At 42.6% G+C, this 21,829-nt stretch overlaps 1 long non-coding RNA gene across 1 annotated transcript; it reads left to right on the forward strand.

The window, feature by feature from the left end:
- The first annotated feature begins 124 nt into the window (after positions 1-124).
- On the forward strand, positions 125-20,311 carry LOC309605203. Its single transcript, XR_014231291.1, has 3 exons — positions 125-12,619; positions 12,666-18,481; positions 18,798-20,311. It is a non-coding gene; the product is annotated as an uncharacterized lncRNA (long non-coding RNA).
- The last annotated feature ends 1,518 nt before the right edge of the window (positions 20,312-21,829 follow it).

Here is a 21,829-nt window from a genome sequence, read left to right on the forward strand (position 1 = left end):
CAGAAGAGGGTGGAGAGCAGTGCTTGTTATTGAAGGCTCCAGGGAATCAGTATTCTCTTGCCTTGGGGGTAGGTACTGCTGAGGGCTCTGTGTGTGTGTGTGTGTGTGTGTGTGTGTGTGTGTGTGTGTGTGTGTATGTGTGTGTGTATGTGTGTACCACACGTGGGCACATGGTGGTCATGACAACAAGCAGGATGTTTTGAAGAAGCCCCAGGGCGAACAGGAAGCCTTCTCAATCATCCTGACTGTAAGGCACTTGAGACCTTGATGATGGAGGACTTTATTATTTCTAACAGCTAATATTTTATCGATCACCCACTGTATGCCAGGCAATATTCTAAGTGCTTTGTGTGTATTAACTCATTTAATCTTCACAACAAGCCCAGGAAGAAGGTACTCTCATTGTCTTCATTTTAGAGATGAGGAAACCAAGGTTCACAGAATTGAAGTGATATATTCAAGATCAATCAGCTAAGAAATGTCAAGGGCAGCAGCAATCCAAGGCAGCATGACTCAGGAGCCCAGCTCCAGGCTAACCTGCCTCAACTATTTTATCCTGCCTTTCATGTGCTGTCGTGGGCCAGAGCCAGTGCTGCTCACTTTTGGGAGACCAGGTCTGCAGATAGTTGCTAGGAATGACAAGGGGGTATTGATCTTTGAGGAGATGCAGGGAGCCCCACCTGGTGGGCTTTTGGAGACCAAGGCAGCTGAGCTGCAGCCTGAGGGGAAGTCTCAACGGGAGCATATGCAGAGCTGTGATCTGTGGAGGAAGAGCTGTAATCACTGGCCAGATGATAGCCTCCCACTGCACCCTCTAGTCCTGGTTAGAAGTCTGCAGGGGGCTGATAGAGTGAACCCACCCTGTGAGCACCCTTGCAGTGGAAACTGCTGGGGCTGGAGATGGTAGTGGAGTAATTAATACATAACTGGGGGGGACTAAGTGCCAAGATCTGGGCTGGGAATCTACATACATTGACTCTAATTCTCAAACTGACCCTGCAAGGTGGATAAAACAGTCTCAGGAAGGTTAAATAATGTACCCAAGTTGCAGCATTAGTCTCTGAGCTGAGATTTGAATCCAGTTCTACTTGATTCCAAAGCCCATCTTTTTGACCCATACTCACTGCCTTTCTTATATAATGCCTGCATTCTTTTCTTTCATACTCTTTTTCTATTCTTTTCTTTTCCTCTTCCTTTCTTTCTTCCTTCCTTCCTTCCTTCCTTCCCTCCCTCCCTCCCTCCTTCCTTCCTTCCTTCTTTTCTTTCTTTCTTTCTCTCTCTCTCTTTCTTTCCTTCCTTCCTTCTTTCTTTCTCCCCGCCCCCACCCCACACACACACACTCTTTCATTCCAGAAATTCCTCCTGGATCATGGAAGGAGAGCTGTGGCCTGTCTATGCAGTTGGAATATTTTCCCTGGATCTGGGACAGTATCAGAACTAGGAGGATCATGACATGCCCCATAAAAAGCACTGTCAAATTCTTTTTTAATCCCTAGGTGTCTACAGTCAGAATTCACCTCAGTTTTTGTCTTTGTCCTTTTTCGACTTTTTCACATGCCTGGGAAGTCAGTGTATAAGCAAAAGCTGAGCGTGCAGAGCCCAGCACTCCCTGTGAGGCTAGATTCGTGGGGCAGCAGTGGGATGCACAGCCAACTGGCTGGGGGCTGTGAGGCTTGACTGCATGGAATACTGAAGGCAAAGGGCACTCATAGCATATTGTTGAGTTGGAGAGTGATGAAATCAATATTTTATGTGAATTATTCTGGAGTCAGGTGCATGGTGTGTTGGGTGGGAGAGAGACTGAGAAATAGGAGGTCCTGTAGGAATGGAGACGGTGGGATATGGGGCTGAAATTAGACAATGGAGTGGGAATGGGAAGTCAGGGACAGATGGGAGAGGCATTACGATGCTGCAAAGAAGGAGTAACAGCACTTGCTTGATTGTGGGGAGTGGTAGTGCCATGAGATGAGAATAGTAAAGCATCCTAACAGAACTGGGGAAATCAGAAATGGGATATCATTTGGGAGAAAAAGATTAATTTTAAACAGTTTTAGCATTTTGGAGTTTTAGGAGTATTTTGAAAAGGCTCTGGTTGGAAATGCTTCCATTGCAGAGACCATCCTTGACTTTCAGAGCCATTGTAATTTGGGAAATATGAATCTTTTACCCATCTCTTCAGGACTCCTGAAGACAAAGGTAAGATTTCTGTTTCTAGTGATCATGGCTGGATGAAGCCAGCCTCAGGATAATAAACCAGGTAATTATCTCCATCCTTCCTATGACAATAATGGTGTTGAGGCAGGCAAAAATTCATCAGAGGCAGCTTTGCAAGTCCCAGGGGGTGATTGTCAGAATCCGCCTCTGCAGCATTACACCAGGGTGGTGTAATGATGGCCGAGGGCCACATTATGCCTCCAGAGTAAAGAATTGTGGAAATGAAAAGGACAAAGACACCTACATCCTAGCATGGTACCCCACCAAGTCTGAGTGGATGGTCCGGATCAGTAATTAGAAACACAGCACAATAAATATTGAAAGAAACTTCTGTAAACATTCTAGAGGACAATGAAATTAGAAATAATAAGCAGATGGGCTTTTATTCAAGACAAATCATGCCAGATGGATGCAGTACCTTTTTTTTATGGATAAAAGTACAAAGTTGGTGGATGAAGGGAAAATGGCATGTTTGATGTCATTTGTTTGAAGATGGTTAAAGCATTTGAGTCTTCCAAGAAGTCTGATTTGCAGAATTGGCTCAGAATGCCTAGAATAGAAGCACATACCTAACAAAAAAGTTGGATAAATGCAGCTAATTGGGCAATAGAAAGTGCTGGAACACTGGGCTGGCAGGACTGCCTCAGGAGGGGTCTTCCAAGGGACCATTGAACTTTGGAGACTGAAGGGACCTTAAAGATTGTCAGTTCCAACCCTCTCATTTAAGGATAAGGAAACTCAATCAAAAGGCGACCATGACTTCACAAAACCAGGGCTAGAACAAGGGTTACTTGACAATTAGTTCTGCAGTGTGAGTGCCAGGTCTCCTCTCTACCCAGCATCTCTCTTATCTAGGAAAGGCAATAAATGTGTTCAAGTACAAATTCTGAAAGGATTCTAAATACAGAGATGAAATAATGGGACCATGAGCAAACAAAGCCTGAGATATAGATCATGTCCCCTGAAGAGGGTGGGGCCTCAGATAAAGTGGAGATGGTGGTTGAGAGAAAACTGGGAAGCTTCATGCCAGGCCATGCTCCCAAGGTCCCTGCATGGTGTTCAAGCCACTTTCAGTGATATTAACTCATCATTGCTATGAAGCAAATATTACCCATTTTGCAGGTGAGAAAATGACAGAACTCTAGGAGGTTTGGTGACTTGTCCAACTAAGGTCCAACAGCAAGCATGGAGTCGAGCTAGGATGAAAGCTCATGTCCTCTGATTCTGGTCAGGCTCTTTCTCACCCACATTTTGCCTTTGGTAAAATTCTGATGGAGGCCCAGACCTGCCTGCCCTATTATCTCTCCAGAAAATTCCCTTCTTCCTCTTCTGGGCCCTTTCTCAACTCGTCTTCCTGCTCTTATACAGTTCCCCAGATGCCTGGCCTTCCTGACTTCACTGCATTCTCCCCATTCTTCATCAAAACATATCAGTCTCCTTTCCCATTTCTGCTGAGCTTTGCGCTAAGCCTTCTGTCACCCTAAAAACTAATTTCCCCCACTGCCTTTACAGGTGGTGGTTTCACCCCCCAAGCATGCTTCCTAATTTAAAAAACAAAACACAGCAATGACGCCTAGAATACTGTGACCTACAGGGAAGGAGCACCATCGAGCCAATGCCTAAGAAGAAGTAGGCACTCTGTATTTATGAAGAGAATCGTGGGCTGGGAACTTTCCTCAAGACCCCTCTCAATAGTTCTTCCTTTCTTATGCAGAGTAATTTATTCCCCCCAAACCCATATCTGAGCACCCCAGCTCTATCCATTCAACAGAGGACCCTGTGGTTATCAGGATCAGTCTTTTGAGTGGGTGGCAGGTTGAATAGGGAGGGAATGTTAATAAATAATTTTGTTCCTTTCACACATAATTTTTTCCCTGTCAGAGTGTGGAAGAGTTTTTGCAACAGGTAGTATTTTTTTTTTTTCAAGAAGAGTCATTGCGATAAAGGAAATAAAAATGGAAGCCTATCTGCATTTCCTTCTACTGCTGAAAAATAGCTCCTTGGCCTTCATTGGTCCAGACTTTCAGCTCTGGGTGACCCATGGAGCAACACGGTTAAATACAATTCTTGAACTTATTTTTTATCTCTTTTTGGTAAAAATGCTCAATACATGCTTACTAGGAAGCACCCTATGTACCATCTGCTGTGAACTGAATATTTTTGTCTCCTCAATATCCATAGGTTGAAATCCTAACCCCCAAGGTGATGGTATTTGGAGGTGGGGCCTTGGGGGGGTGATTAGGTCATGAAGGTGGAGCCCTCATCAATGGGTTAATGCTCCTTTACAAGAGATCCCAGAGTGATCCCTCATCTCTCTGCCACATGGGGACACAGCCAAAAGACAGCCATCTATGAACCAGAAAGTGGGCCCTCACCAGATACTGAATCTGTTGGCAACTTGATCTTGGACTGCCCAGCTTTCAGAACTGTGAGAAATAAATTTCTGTTGTTTACAAGCTGCCCAGGCTATGGTATTTTGTTATGGCAGCCTGAACGGACTTAAGCACCATCTGATGACTATAGTATTATTTTTTCGTTTACTTATCTTCCATGTGGGGTGGCACAGCAGTAAAGAAATGTGCTTTTCCCCCTCTTCATGGAATGTGAGCTATTGGAAAGAGCTGGGTATTATTAGACCTGTATTTTTGTCCCACTTCTGCCACATGGGAGCCTTGGGCATGTGTCTTAACCTCTCTGTGCTGCAGCCAGTCCTGGGTCTGTTGAATTCAGAGCACTGTGACCTCCCTGAAGGTAGGAAATATAGCTGTGTATCTTTATAGTGCTTGACATAACATGGACAAATTTAGTAAACATTTGGGAATCATACCTTTAAATGTTGCTGAAACACATTGTCACACACATCCATCACTAGCAAATATCACTCAATACAGTGCCAAATACGTGCCTTTCATTACTTAATCTAATCATCACAATTCTGCAACATAGCTATTATCACTATTTTGCAGATAAGAAACCTGAAGCATAGAGAGATTAAGTGATTTACCTCTTTGCTAGTTGGTAGCAAAGTCAGGATTTGAACTCAGGTCCATCTATCTTTGTTCTACTAATCTGTATTCAGGACCTATGCTCCTCATTTAATAACAATAAAATTGCAAAGGGCTTTTGAGGTTTTAAATGTAACAGTCAAGATGCTTCTTTGCTCTAAGACACAGTAAGAAGAAGCCACAGATTCTGAAAAGGAAGATCCAATGGGCACTAATTGGCAAGGGGAAAAAATCTTGTCCTTGAGTGTTTTTCTCCAGGACTATCCCTCTGGGGCCCCTCTCTCCCCAAGTACTTGACTTGATTTACCTTGGCTGGTGGGCTGTTTGCCTCACTCCTGGGTTCAGATGCTCCCTTTCTTCCACTTAGCTAGAGACTTCAGTGAAATTATTGAGCCCTTTTACGTGCCACATGTTGTATTGGCCCTGAGTATACCCTGTGAACAAGATGTGGCTTTTCTGTTTCTTCTAGGAGCTTACAGTAGAGCTGGGGTGATGGAGAAGTAAACAGGCAGTTTCTATAAGGAGGTAATTATAGGGAGCTGCACAAGTACACGGGGTCACATAACTTAGCCTTGGGAGCTGGGGAACACAGGCTGCAGGAAGCCTCCTCTGTGTAAGGACCACAGGATGAGTAGTAGGCTAGCCTGGGGTAGGGCAGAGGGAACAACGTAAACAAAGCCCTGGAGGCTACAGAGAGCATTTTACATTCAGAGACTAAATTTTGCATTATTTTCTTTTGATCCATAGCTGCAATATTTTAGGAAAAAATTCAACCCCCTCCCTCCACCATACCCCAGTTTCATTCAGTAAGCCTACTGTACTTACTCTCTGGCTCCAAGATCAGACAAGCCACCTCCTCCCCCCAACCCCCCTGTGGTGGTGGTTGCTGGGCTCCAGGCCTCTCAGGATTCCTATATGAGGTCATTTTAGTAACTGAAGGACTCTGTGCCACACCTGCTTCATATAAAATTCAGCCTCAAAACAAGTAATATTACATTTGAGAGCTGTCAGTGTATTTATCTGGCATATATTTTTACTCAGTGACAAGTATGTGCTTAGAAGTAGGCTATGATACTTAGTTTACATGGTTTTTTCGGTGTATCAAATGCATAAGGAACATCCCAAGTGGCTTTTACTCAGTTATCATGTTTCCTCTTAGTCTTCCCATGGCTAATAGTAAGCAAATCCTGTATAATTTTTTCTCTTAAATCTTTCATTGCAATCCCTAGTTGAAAGTTTGTCTTTCCTTCTTTCTTTTTTTTAGTACTTCTTTGATAGATTTGATTAATGTCTTTAGAAAAAGAAAAGATTAGTTTTTCTTAACCCATAATTAGTATTACTGCAGAGGGAGCCAGAAGCCGGAGCCAGTGGAAGAAAGCCTGGGATGGTGGCTTCATCCTGTGTGTGACCCTCACCACCACCAGGACCCGGCGACAATGCAGCAGCCTCGCTTGTGTTCAATCTTCAAGTTTGTGCTCTTACTATCTTTGCAGCTAAAGATAGAAATCCTTCTATTTTCTCATATGCTGGGAAAGGTCTCTCCAAACAGCCTGCCTATTGTCCCCAAAGCAAATCTACTTACAATGGGAAATACTGCATGCACAACTTTTTCTGGTTTCCTTTTTCTTTTTTCTCCCCCCAGGTTTTGCAAAGTAACAACCCTGAAACCAACTTCTGCAGTGGAGTGAATCTGCCCAGGGGATATTTTTTACCCTGAATGACAATAACTCTCCTAAGAGCGGAAGTTTCTTTTTGCAGAGCTATATTATTGTTATTTGGGACTGATGGACTGTCAGTCTTCTCTGCCGGAAACAGAAATGCTAATCAAGCCTTCAGCATGATGGGACCGAGGACTCAAACTTCTCCACTTCACTCAGACCCACGTGGACAATGGTTTTGCTGAATCTTGTTTTTGTAGGTCCTTCTGGAGATGTGGCCTGTAAGAAACTCTAGCAATCTAGCGAATGTTGTTCTAACTGAGCTCACTGTAGTACATTTTTCACCAAATTACATTAGCATATAAAACTTGGATTATTGATTTCTTCTTTGCTTGTTGTGGTTTCTGGGCAAAAGTCCAGTTTATAGAAGCAAAGAGAACATACACACACTTGAATTGAGAGTTGTCTGTTTATTTGTTCTTTGTTTTAGAGAACTGGGACATGATCCAGAGAGGTGGTATGACTTTGTACTCTGATTTTCTCTACCTAACAGCTTCATTAGGCTGCCTTCCAACCTTCCACGGCACAAGCTTTACATTTTGAATCCAAACTGTAGAGGGAGGAACAGTCAGGGAACCATTTGCCAGGGACAACAGAGTACCTGCCCTTTGCTAAGCACCTACTGGGTATCAAGCAATGATGGCCCCATACTTAACGATATCTCCTCCAGGAGATACTGTAATATCCTCATTTTACAGATAAGCAAATTCAAGCTTAGTGAGGTTAAGTGACTTATTTCAGGTCACCTAGAAGCAAGTGCCAGATTAGTGGCTATTTACTATAGAAAACAGTCTGGCAGTTCCTCAAAAGGTTAAATATATAGTTACCATATGACTCAGCAATTCCATTCTTAAGTATGCACCTAAGAGAAGTGAAAACATATGTCCACACAAGAACTTGTATAACAATGTTCATAGCAGCATTATTCATAATAGCCAAAAGGTAGAAACAACCCAAATATCCATCAACTAATGAATGGATAGATAAAATGTGGTCCATCTGTATAATGGAATCTATTTGGCCATAAAGAGAAATGAAGTATTCATACATGCTGAGCCTGGATGAACCTTGAAAACATTATGTTAAGTAAAATAAGTCAGTCACAAAGGAACACATATTGCATAATTCTGTTTATACAAAATGTCCCAAATGTAGAGAAAATAGATCAGTGGTTACCAGGGGCTGTGGGGAGAGAGATTGGGGGAAATGGAGAGTGACTGATAATGGTCCCAGAGTTTCATTTTTGGGTGATGAAAAAATACCCTGGAATTGATTCTGCTTGTTTCTAAATTCTAAACTGGTTTTAAAATTGATTGTGATGATGGTGGTACAACTCTGTGAATATACTAAAAACCATTGAATTTTACAGTTTAAATGGGTGAATGGATGTGAGTAATATCTAAATAAAGTTTAAAAAATTAGTGACTACTGCCCACTGTGCTTATAGGGAGAGGCAATACCACTCAGATTGGGGAGTAACCCGAGATGTTTCTAATGACAGAGACCCAGGTACCAAATAACAAGCAGCAGCAGCATCTAGCTTTTAAAGTATTTACTAAATGCCTGGCACTGTGCTAAGCACCTTACATATGTTATCTAATTTCATCCTCACACGAACCCCATGAGCTTTGTGTTGCTTTTATTCTCATTATGTAGGAGGAAATTGAGGCTTAGAGAGGCTTAGTCATTTTCTCAAGGTCACATATCTATTAAGTACTACGGATGTCTCTACTGAATAAGACCTTGGAAACAACTGTGTTGATTGGTCTAAGTCCCAGCATTGTATAGCAGTGGCCAAGAGAAGAGGATCAGCAGCTAGATGGCCTGGCTATGACTCAGCATCTGCTTCCTGGGTCCTGTGTACATGTGAGCAAGGTGTTTAAACTCTGTATTCCAGTTTTTCCTCTGTATAACGGGATAGTAAAAGTACTAAACACATAAGGTTGGAGGATAAATGATATAATATGTAGGAGGCATCTAGGACAGTGCCTGGCATATATAAGTGCTCAATACGGGTGAACTATTATTATATATAGTCTCCATTGGGGGATGGGAGGACAGGAAAGAACAAGTCACAGCTTGTGGCTCAGCTACAGGCTAGTGGGGAAGGCAGATGTAGACATAACTGAAGTCGGGAAGAGTGGTGAGAGCAGGCAGGAGGCACAGAGGTGGAGTGACTAATGATGCACGAGGGCCACTCTCGCCTGTGGTCCTAGATCTTTTGTCTTCCAGGCTCTGGTATGAGTGTTAACAGCAGCACGATTTTCCTCCCTTTCCCTCAAGGTTCCAGGCACATGTAAGAATTATGAAATCTGGTGGGGGAGTTTCATGATTGCGTTTTTCCTGACAGCTTGGTAAAAAAAAGGGTAGAGCAGAGAGTAGAAAAGGTCTTTTATTTGGGCTTCCTGAATATTTACCATCAGTTAGACCCTTAGGTTAATATAAAAGAAACTTGATCAGGAGAGGAAGAGTCACAAAAGGAGAATGCGTGAGGTGTGTTCATCCTCGATGTGGGTGTTTCCTCATATTCCAATTACATGAACCTTAGGAATATGTTGGAGGTTAGCTATTTATTGATGAGCATGAACTGTAAGATTTATAAGTAAATGAGTCTATGTATATGTTATGTATAAAAGTTGAGAGGGAGAGAATGAGAGAGAGGGAGAATGAATTCAAAACAGGAAACTAGGTTTCCAAGTATGAAGGGGTAGAAGGGAGAACCAGGTAAACGGAGAAACTGTTTGATGCACGTGCTCCTGTTTTAGTTCCCAGCAGTGCACCCGTCCGGTGCATAGTAGGCATCCAAAAAATATTTGTTCAATCTGAATAAATAGATGGTTTACAGTCTAGTTCATACATTGAGGACTTCTATGACCTTCAGATTCCAAATTTAAGTTTACTCTCTGAGAAGTTATTCAGAAAATCAAGTGATAAGTGAGATCACCTTTGTCAGGCATTCCCTCGGAGCAGTCACCCATCCTTGCGAAGATCACCCCAGAGGACTTGCAGGGTGATCTGCTAGCGCACCCTGGCTGTACCTTAGAATCACCTGGGGAGATTTTGAAACATGTGCCTGCCAGGCTGGGCCTCAGCCCAGACCAATTAAATCAGAATCCCTGGGGGCGGAGCCTGGGCGCTGTCAATTATCTTTTCAAATCCTCCCCAGATGATTTTTATAGGATTCAGGGGTGAGAAGCACCGGACAAAGGTGTCTGTAGATAGGAGGGCTGGTGGTATCTGCCCAAAATCTTGGCATGTAGTAGGCCAGAGGTAAACCACAAGTCTGGCCTGAAGGAGTGTGGAAGTGTCAGTCACCCTTTATGTTTCCAGGGTCATTTTCCAGGAGACCTCTCTGAACTTGGAATGAAGACATCCCAGCCCAGGGGCAGGGAGAGCACTGGAAGGATGGCTGCAGAAAGGAGGTAAGCTGTAGGAATAGGAACAGGCACTGAACTTTCGACTGCTGTAATTTTGAGATTTCCCACAGCCTGAGGCTAGGTACCAAAGGGAGGGTGTGAGGGAGGGGAAGCGCAGCCCCAGACCTGGTCTTACTGAAGGTGCTGGGCTGGGTCAGTGGAAGGCTCCATGGCCTGCTGCGACGGCTGCTGACTTCTCTGGAGACCCGGCTCCCACAGCAGTGCTGGCTGCATGGCACCCCAGAACTTGCAGGTGATCCAAGAGTCACTGGAGAGTTCTGGGGGCCTCTGGAGAGCTCGTGGAGTGTGTCTGTGACCATGGGAGCATATGCATCTTGCCCTGAATGAAACTGCTGAGGGCGAAAATACAACCAATCCACTTGTATTTTCAACAGGACCAGGCTGTCAGTCAGCCAAACAGCTCTGAGCGCTCCTTTAGTTAGCAAACGGCGTCCCAGAAAAGATACCTGGTTTTTAGAGGCAGTGTGTCTCCTTTGAGATCTAAGCTTTCCCTCAGCAAATGGATGTTGTTGAGTCCCCTGCTGAGTTTGGGGAGACCAGGCAAAATGTAGGCTCAGAGAAGGAAAATTTTCACTGTACTTGAATCAGGAGAATTAGATTATCAACATCAACTCTTCTCCAAAATGCGTTTGTGCTCACATTGCTGTCTGCATCCTGCCGCTTTCTCCAGAATCTCTCTGCAACCCGCCCCCAACGATTCCATCTCAGCTGTACCCACTTGATAGACTCTCGCACAAAGGCGCATTTATTACTGACCAGCTTCTTTATCTTGGATAATATGTCACAAGTAGTCAAGACTATAGCTCTTGAAGGTAGTTTCACAGATTTAAGATGAAGAAACAGTATCCATATAGTTCCGGAGTCAAGGAATGTGGTAGCCAGACGGTAGAAAAAAAAACATAATACTGTTGGAGTGTGGAATTTTATTCACTAGAGCCTGCTTGGACTTCAGATATGATACATTTGATTTATAGTTTCTATTTCACTCTGATAGAAAACTCTGCTTACCCTTATTGGAAGGTCGAATGTGTTGGGTTCTCTAGCTAAGGTAGAGTTAAAATTTATTTCACATTCAAGGAAAGGGGTGCTTGTTATTCACCATGTTCCTATTTTAATTATGATTTTTCCTGGCATCATTTTTAGCAAGAATAACCTAAGGCCTGCAAGGAGTGATTTCCCCTAATCAGTTCTTAAACCCGCCATCCCCCCCACTCCAAGGAACTGCTCCAGCTCCAGCTCCACAGATGAAACACAGAGGAGGACTGAGTGATTACCTGGTGGATCTGAACAGCGTAGAGTCAGCAGTCAATTAGAATAGTTCACTTACAAAAATCCTTTTTTCTCCCATCTTCTTTGCTCTATAGAATATCACCTTGACTCTTGCTGCTCCACCTGCCCTGCGTTGCAGTTCCGTCTCATCCTCCTCTCTACTTAGGGTCTTGGCTCCCACGCCAGCCTAGCCCTCATCTCCAAGCCTCTCGGGAGAGGCTTACCTTCATCCTCCCCCAATTGAGTGGGCTCAGAATTGAGCGCCCCCTGAATTCTCACATTTCCCAGATGCGAACCCACATCCCCTTTGGTCTCTGAGATTGTGGTCACAGGTCTCTAGAACTTCCCTCGTCTGAGACTCTTTGCACACCCTGTAGGCTCCTTGGACTCTTTCATTGATGCGGCTGCTGCCTGTTCTTGCCAGCTTCCCTCACGAGGGACTGAGGCCTGCCCCTAGCCCAGCGTGAGGAGGGGGCCTGCTCCCAGGCACACACCTCACAGATCTGGGCATGTGGCCCCGCAGGCTTTCTGAGAACAGCTGGGTCCCCTGCCAACTGGCACCTCCAGGGACTTCCTTTTCACCATAGTGTCAAGCACTTGTTAGTGTCTTGGTTAGAGACAGCCAATCCCATATTTGGCTGATCGCCCCGCTGTCAGCCACATCTTCACCCTAGCAGTCATCTGGTCATAGGCCTTAAACATCTCTCTTCTGGCATGTCTTGCTGGGAATATGAGCCACCATACTAGATATTTATTCATTTATTCATTCACTTAATGCATGTTTATTGAGCACCTAGTATGTGCCAGGCCCTCTGCTGGATTCTGGGCACTCAGAGTTAGACACTATATACATCTTACCCTTAAGGAATATGTATTAGTTTGCCAGGGCTGCTGTAACCAAGTACCACAAACTGGGTGGCTTAACAATAGAAATTTATCATCTCACAGTTCTGGAAGCTGAAACTTTGAGATCAAGGTGCTGGCAGGATTCAGATCAAGGTACTGGCAGGATTCAGATCAAGGTACTGGCAGGATTGATTCCTTCTGGGGGTTGTGAGGAAGAGTCTGTTCCAGACCCTTTTCCTGGGCTTTCTGGAGGTCATCTTCTCCCAGTGTCTTCACACTGTCTTCCCTCTACGCATGTCTATGGCTGTGTCCGAATTTCCTCTTTTTATAAAGACATCAGTCATGTTGGATTTGGGACCCACCCTGCTCCAGTGTGACCTCATCTTAACTAATTACATCTGCAATGACTCTTTCCAAATAAAGTCAAATTCTGAGATATTGAGGGGGCAGTGTTTAGGACTTCAACATATTGTTTTTCGAAGACACAATTTCACCCATAAAGTAAGCACCATTTTATGGGGGCAATAATGATAATAAGAGGTGTATATATATGTTTACTGTGGACCCAGTGAATGGGGGAATAGTTCTCTTTCCTTCACTTCACTTTTTAGGACAGACACACCCTTAAGACAGCTAATATTTATCAAGCGATAGCTATGTTACAAGGCCCTGTTTGTATTTCTTGAGCACTTACTATGGGCTCAAGTGATTTACATGCATTGATACAATCTTATGAATAAACTGAGGCCCAGAGAGGTTAAGTAAACAGCCCAGCTTCACACGGTAAGGGGTGAGAAGCAGATCAGGTATATTTTGTAGGAACTGAATCACTTACACCTCTATCCCCCACCTCCATGCAGCACTGGGCTCTAATATTGGGGATCTCTCTATTGTTTTAGACCCTGCCCCTCACAAGGCATAGCTCACAGAGATTAACATGTAAGGAAGCTCTCTGAGTCAAGCATGCAGAAACCCTATTGCTCCAGGCCTTTCTTGCCCATGATCAGAACCTCTGTTCCATGTGTCCTTAAAATAGGCATCTCCCATCCATCTCATGTTCTATTGATTACCTTTGCTGTATCTTTCAAATATAGTTCTCTTACTCATTTGCTCACTGTTTGTCTTGCTGATAGAATGTAAGCCCCATGAGGGCAGGGACCAGTGTTGCTGCTGCCTAGCACCCTGCCTGGACTACAGAGGCATTCCAGAAAGACCTTTGGGTGAATGGAATCTGCTACAGATAAAGCAGATTTCTTTGAGGCCTTCTCAAATATGAGATTTTTTTTTTTAAGTGCAGGGCACAAAATGACTCTAGGAACTCATATCTTAGATAATTGAGTAAAAATGAGACACTTAGAGCATCATTGCTGGTCCCCAGCACAGCTGTGGAGGACACTGAAGATGTGGCTCCCTGCACTGAAATCTTATTACAGCGATTATTGATAATTATCATCCTAAGTGGAGCAAAGAACCCTACTATAGCTCTCACAGTGTAGCTACAGGTTTCAATTTCACTTAAAGTATTGATTTCCCACCCAGGGCCCATCAGCATTTTCTCTCCTAAGAGCAGCCCTCTCCCACTCCTTTGTGAGAACAGGCTGCATATTCGAGGCAAATTTGACTAGGGTGAGTTCATGTGAAGGGGAGTAATGCATGGATTCTGCACCCCTGAGGAGGTGGAGCAGGGAGCGGGGGTTGGGGGGAGGGGGGTGCTGGAGTTGAAAGGCCTTTGTTGTTACCCCGGGACATATGTAGCTCACAATTTATTGTGAGATTGGGTGTCCTCATTTGGAAAAATGGGTAAATAATTTGTACCCTGCCTGCTTCACAGACTGATGCCGGGTTCAATTAAGGTAATGCACAGAGAGGTGCTTCTGACCCAGCATATACACATGTAAAGAGTAATTACCTGGGCTTAAAAAAAAAGAGTAATATCCTGGAAGCAGCATGGCAGGGTGGAAAGAACAGGAGCATTGGTATCTGACAGACTTGGGCTCAAACCCCAGTTCTACTGTTTATTAGCTGTGACTTTAGTTATCTCTGTGCTTCCGATTTGTCTTCTGTGAAATGGGAAGAATAATATCAACTTTGCATATTTATGAGGGCTAAAGGGGATGATATTTGAGAAACTCTTGGCATTTAGTAGGTGCAGTAGCAATAATTTTCCCATTGGTTTTACTTTGTCACTTAGATAATGCCATTCTATCAGCTTTCTATTGCTGTCATAACAAATTGTCGCAGATTTAGGGACTTAGAACAATACAAATTTGTTATCTCATTGACCTGTAGATCAGAAGTCCAGTGGGCTTGGCTGGCTTCTCAGCCTGCCTGACTGAAAAGAAGGTGTGTTGGCAGGCTTCTAGGCTCATTCAGACTGTTGGCAGAATTGAATTCCATGTGGTTGTAGGACTGAGGTCCCTATATCCTTGCTGGTTGGTGGCTGGGGTGTTGTTCTCAGCTTCCAGAGGCTGCCCACCTTGCTTGGCTTGTGGCCCCCTTCCTCCATCTTCAAAGCCAGTAATGGCCAGTGGAGTCCTTCTTACATCAGATCATTCTGACCTCTTCTTCTGCCTCTCTGTTTCCCTTTTCAGAGCCCAAGTGATTATGTTGGGCCCACCCAGATAATCCAGGATAATCCACAGACCTATTTTATGTTCAGTAAACTTAAGTAGGCTCGTTTTGCTATGTAACCATTTTGTGCCAGTTTAACACATTCACAAGTTCCAGGGATAAGAACATGGACATCTTTGTGGGCCATTATTCTTCTTACCACAACCCTATATTGATATCCTATCGCTTCATATGTATTAAAAATGTCTCCTCCAAAAGATCTGATATTCACAATACTAGTTCAATGCCTGGCGTAGAGGAAGCTCTTGACAAATATTAGTTTCAGTTTTTGCTATTGATAAGCAGATGACAGCAAGCCTCTTATCTTCTCCATCAGTCCTAGCATATCCACCTCACTGAGGGATATCTCCTTTACTCCCCATCTTCAGTTTTCTCCAGAAAGCCTTTCTGATCCCAGCCCTTGCCCGCCAGGCTGGGTTCAGTGCCAGTCCTTTGTGTTAATGAATCATAGGACTTACCTTGTTTAAATTTCCATGTATCTCTCCTTATAACTCTTCCACCAGACTCTGAGCTTTTTGAGGACAGAAACTAATGCTTTTGCTGGTATCATTTGGTAGAGTGTTTGGTAGTAGGTGCTCAATAAATGTTTATTGAATACATAAATGATGAGAAAATCTATTAAACACTTAAAAATAATTGATCAACTAATTACTGGTTGGAACACATCCCTTGAACGACTTAAATGTTGAAATATTCATTCAAGAAGGGGAAAATGTATGTATCTGGATGTTGTACTTTCTAAGAGAGTTGCCTTTACACAGAGATTTCTGAAAAATAAATACAGGTTGTGTTTGTGAATTGTCTAGGCCCAGATCTTGTGGAGGAAGGCAGTTCTGAGATTGCCACGGACTTATGGTAACGATTGCTTGGAATTTACTGAATGATTTTATCACTTTTTTCTCTAAATGCATCAGGGAACAAACAAACACAGTATTGAAATCAAACCACATCAGCTTGGCTTACTTCTTATTTGCTTACTTACTAGGACTTATTATACACTACCAGCAAAATTGTACCCTAGTGTTATTTCTCTTGGAAATTCACAAGTAGCTCTTCTTTCTGCTCTTTTCCCCCCACATGTCAAATGCTCATTTTCTATCCATTTTGTGAAGTGTCCTAACAATACTGCAGAGAGGTAATGATCAATAATGATCAAATAAGAGTAATGTTCATCGCATAGTATATTTACTGTTGCTGCATGTATGTTTGTTTTCTGTATTTTAAAATTTTGTCTATTTCAGTTTGTCACATTGATTCCAGATCAGCCAGGAGGCTGGCTCCTCTTGCCTGGGCCTGGATCCCTTCACAGCTGTTTTGAGCTTGGCTGGTCCTTTTGCAATAATCGCTCCCACTCAGGGACTTTGGTCTTTTGATATTTATTTTTAGGTTCAATATAGTCTCCATTATTTTAAAGGAACAGTTGTATTATCTGAAACAAACAACCACAAATAAAAAATTGGAGCCAAATCACAGGCCTCAGGACCCAGATGAGGAACAAAGAAAAATTGTTTAGAGCCATAAATGCTTTCTTTGCAGTTTTCCTTCTGTCTATTGGGCTGGGGCACATTTTCTGTAATCATAGACCAGTGATTAGGCATCAGGTTATGTCTTGATGTAATAAATGTGCTGCCCTCTATTGGAAGTCTGGGAATCCTAATTTCCTTTGGCTTCAGCCCTCCATTTTGGAACCCAGTCCAGCTCAGGTGTGAGGCTTATATGTGCATTGAACAGTTTTAGAGAAGTCAGTTGTCAACAGCCACCACCTCTGATTGACCGCCTTTGCACAATTACCTTCAATTCAGCAAATGTTTATGGAACATTCACTGTGTGCCAGACATCATGCAAGATACCTGATAGATGCACAGAAGTCTAAAACATGGTTCCTGATTTCAGGAAGCTTCTGACTTTGTGAGGAAGATAGACTTATACATGAGTAAGTAGAATGGAAAGCTGACTCTGTGAAGCTCTACAAATCCAAGGAATTTTAAATGCTATGTAGGTAGTGGTGTGGCCAAAGAGGATTAGGACTTAGTACTGGACCGGTTGGGAATCTGCCTACCAATGCAGGGGACACGGGTTCGAGCCCTGGTCTGGGAAGATCCCACATGCCGTGTAGCAACTAAGCCCATGCGCCACAACTACTGAGCCTGCACTCTAGACCCTGCGAGCCACAGCTGCTGAGCCCACGTGCCACAACTACTGAGGCCTGTGTGCCTAGAGCCCATGCTCTGCAACAAGAGAAGCCACCACAATGAGAAGCCTGTGAACCGCAGCGAAGAGTAGCCCTCACTTGCCACAACTAGAGAGAGCCCGTGCACAGCAATGAACCCAACGCAGCCAAAAAAAACAAAAATGTATTTATAAGTCAGGCTCAATGCCTGACTTAACAGTGGGTGTTTCGTATGTGTGGTATGCATGATTGTGGAAGGTGGTGTAATTAAAACATGGTCAGGGTTGGGGGTGTCCGGAAGGGCTGTACAGGAAGGGCTGCAGCCAGAACCTCATTGGCATCTTCCTCTCCTATTCATATTCTGAGCATTACTAGAACCATGGTGGGTGACTTCAGCTACAGCATAGTAAGGTGGCAGCATGACCAGAAGCAACACACTGATGGACTGTCCAGAAAGACCATGCCCATTAACAGACAGGATGGCTGATGTGCCACACATAGCAGTACTATGTGAGCCTGTATATGCATATGTGATGGCCCAGCTGGCTGAGTATGAAGAGTGGGCACTAGGGACCCATCTGTACCAGCAGTACAGGGAGCGGGGGAGAAGGTGAGAGATGTGGGTAGAGAAGTCATGGAGGAACAGTCATTAGGGCTTGGGATGTTGCAAGGATTCTGGCTTCATTCTAAGTAAAATGGGAAGCCATGGCAGGGTTTTTGTTTTCTCTTTTTTTTTTTTGAATTTTATTTTTTTATACAGCAGGTTCTTATTAGTTATCTATTTTATACATATTACTGTATATATGTCAATCCCAATCTCCCAATTTATTCCACCACCACTACCCCCTTAATCCCCTGCTTTCCCCCCTTGATGTCCATACATTTGTTCTCTACATCTGTGTCTCTATTTCTGCCTTGCAAACTGGTTCATCTGTACCATTTTTCTAGATTCCACATATATGCATTACTATACGATATTTGTTTTTCTCTCTCTGACTTACTTCACTTTGTATGACAGCATCTAGGTCCATCCACGTCTCTACAAATGACCCAATTTCGTTCCTTTTTATGCCTGAGTAATATTCCACTGTATATATGTACCACATCTTCTTTATCCATTCATCTCTCAATGGGCATGTAGGTTGCTTCCATGACCTGGCTATTGTAAACAGTGCTATAATGAACATTGGGGTACATGTGTGTTTTGTTTTTTTTTATAAATTTATTTATTTTTATTTATTTAGTTTTGGCTGTGTTGGGTCTTCGTTTCTGCGCGAGGGTTTTCTCTAGTTGCGGCGAGCGGGGGCCACTCTTCATCGCGGTGCGCGGGCCTCTCACTATCGCGGCCTCTCTTGTTGCGGAGCACAGGCTCCAGACGCGCAGGCTCAGCAATTGTGGCTCACGGGCCCAGCTGCTCCGCGGCACGTGGGACCCTCCCAGACCAGGGCTCGAACCCGTGTCCCCTGCACCAGCAGGCAGACTCTCAACCACTGCGCCACCAAGGAAGCCCCATGTGTGTTTTTGAATTATGGTTTTCTCTGAGAATATGGCCAGTAGTGGGATTGCTGGGTCATATGGTAGTTCTATTTTTACTTTTTTAAGGAACCTCCATACTGTTCTCCGTAGTGGCTGTATCAATTTACATTCCCACCAACAGTGCAAGAGGGTGCCCTTTTCTCCACACCCTCACCAGCACTTGTTGTTTGTAGATTTTTGATGATGCCTATTCTAACTGGTGTGAGGTGATACCTCATAGTAGTTTTGATTTGCATTTCTCTAATAATTAGTGATGCTGAGCAACTTTTCATGTGCCTCTTGGCCATCTGTATGTCTTCTTTGGAAAGATGTCTACTTAGGTCTTGTGCCCATTTTCTGATTGGGTTGTTTGATTTTTTCATATTGAGCTGTATGAGCTATTTATATATTTTGGAGATTAATCCTCTGTCCATTGATCATCTGCAAATATTTTCTCCCATTCCGAGTGTTGTCTTTTCATCTTGTTTATAGTTTCCTTTGCTGTGTGAAAGCTTTTAAGTTTCATTAGGTCCCATTTGTTTATTTTTGTTTTTAGTTCCATTTCTTTAGGAGGTGGGTCAAAAAAGATCTTGCTGTGATTTATGTCAAAGAGTGTTCTTCCTATGTTTTCCTCTAAGAGTTTTATGGTGTCTAGTCTTACATTTAGGTCTCTAATCCATTTTGAGTTTATTTTCGTGTATGGTGTTAGGGAGTGTTCTAATTTCATTCTTTTACATATAGCTGTCCAGTTTTCCCAGCAGCACTTATTGAAGAGACTGTCTTTTCTCCATTGTATATCCTTACCTCCTTTGTCATAGATTAGTTGACCATAGGTGCGTGGGTTTTTCTCTGGGCTTTCTATCCTGTTCCATTGATCTATATTTCTGTTTTTGTGCCAGTACCATATTGTCTTGTTTACTGTAGCTTTGTAGTGTACTCGGAAGTCAGGAAGTCTGATTCCTCCAGCTCAGTTTTTTTCCCTCAAGTTTGCTTTGGCTATTCAGGGTCTTTTGTGTCTCCATACAAATTTTAAGATTTTTTGTTCTAGTTCTGTAAAAATGTCATTGGTAATTTGATGGGGATTGCATTGAATCTGTAGATTGCTTTAGGTAGTAGGGTCATTTTCACAATATTGATTCTTCCAGTCCAAGAACATGGTATATATCTCCGTCTGTTTGTGTCATCTTTGATTTCTTTCATCAGTGTCTTATAGTTTTCTGAATACGGGTCTTTTACCTCACGAGGTAGGTTTATTCCTAGGTATTTTATTCTTTTTGTTGCAATGGTGAATGGGATTGTTTCCTTAATTTCTCTTTCTGATCTTTTGTTGTTAATGTATAGGAATACAAGAGATTTCTGTGCATTAATTTTGTATCCTGCAACTTTACCAAATTCATTGATTAGCTCTAGTAGTTTTCTGGTGGCATCTTTAGGATTCTCTATGTATAGTATCATGTCATTTGCAAACAGTGACAGTTTTACTTCTTCTTTTCCTATTTGTATTCCTTTTATTTCTTTTTCTTCTCTGACCGCCGTGGCTAGGACTTCCAAAAGTACGTTGAATAATAGTGGCAAAAGTGGACATCCTTGTCTCGTTTCTGATCTTAGAAGAAATGCTTTCAGATTTCACCATTGAGAATGAAGTTTGTTATGGGTTTGTCATATATGGCCTTTATTAAGTTGAGGTAGGTTCCCTTTATGCGCACTTTCTGGAGAGTTTTTATTATAAATCAGTGTTGAAATTTGTCAAAAGCTTTTTCTGCATCTATTTAGGTGATCATATGGTTTTATTCTTCAATTTGTTAATATGGTATGTCACATTGATAAATTTGCATATATTGAAGAATCCTTGCATCCCTGGGATAAATCCCACTTGATCATGGTGTATGATCCTTTTAATGTGTTCTTGGATTCTGTTCACTAATATTTTGTTGAGGATTTTTGCATCTATATTCATCAGTGATATTGGTCTGTAATTTTCTTTTTTTGTAGTATCTTTGTCTGGTTTTGGTATCAGGGTGATGGTGGCCTCCTAGGTTGAGTTTAGGAGTGTTCCTTCCTCTGCAGTTTTTTGGAAGAGTTGAGAAGGATGGGTGTTAGCTCTCCTCTAAATGTTTGATAGAATTCACCTGTGAAGCCATCTGGTCCTGGACATTTCTTTGTTGGAAGATTTTTAATGACAGTTTCAATCTCATTACTTGTGATTGGTCTGTTCATATTTTCTATTTCTTCCTGGTTCAGTCTTGGAAGGTTATACCTTTTTAAGAATTTGTCCATTTCTTCCAGGTTGTCCATTTTATTGGCATAGAGTTCCTTGTAGTAGTCTCTTATGATGCTTTGTATTTCTGTGGTGTCTGTTGTAACTTCTCCTTTTTCATTTCTAATTTTATTGATTTGAGTCTTTTCCCTCTTTTTCTTGATGAGTCTGGCTAAATGTTCATAAATTTTCTTTATCTTCTTAAAGAATCAGTCTTTCGTTTTCTTGATCTTTGCTCTTGTTTTCTTTGTTTCTATTTCATTTATTTCTGCTTTGATTTTATGATTTCTTTCCGTCTACTAACTTTGGGTTTTGTTTGTTCTTCTTTCTCTAGTTCCTTTAGGTGTAAGGTTAGATTGTTTATTTGAGATTTTTCTTATTTCTTGAGGTAGAACTGTATTGCTATAAACTTCCCTCTTAGAATTGCTTTTGCTGCGTCCCATAGGTATTGGGTTGTTGTGTTTTCATTGTCATTTGTCTCTAGGTATTTTTTGATTTCCTCTTTGATTTATTCAGTGATATCTTGATTATTTAGTAACATATTGTTTAGCCTCCATGGGTTTGTGTTTTTTATGTTTTTTTCCCTGTAATTTATTTCTAATCTTATAGCACTATGGTCGGAAAAGATGCTTGATATGATTTCAATTTTCTTAAATTTGCCAAGGCTTGATTTGTGACCCAAGATGTGATCTACCCTGGAGAATGTTCCATGTGCACTTGAGAAGAAAGTATATTCTGCTGTTTTTGGATGGAATGTCCTATAAATA

This window comes from Balaenoptera borealis, assembly GCF_965194805.1.
Source record: "Balaenoptera borealis genome assembly, chromosome: 1".
In the NCBI taxonomy this organism is placed as follows: domain Eukaryota; kingdom Metazoa; phylum Chordata; class Mammalia; order Artiodactyla; family Balaenopteridae; genus Balaenoptera; species Balaenoptera borealis.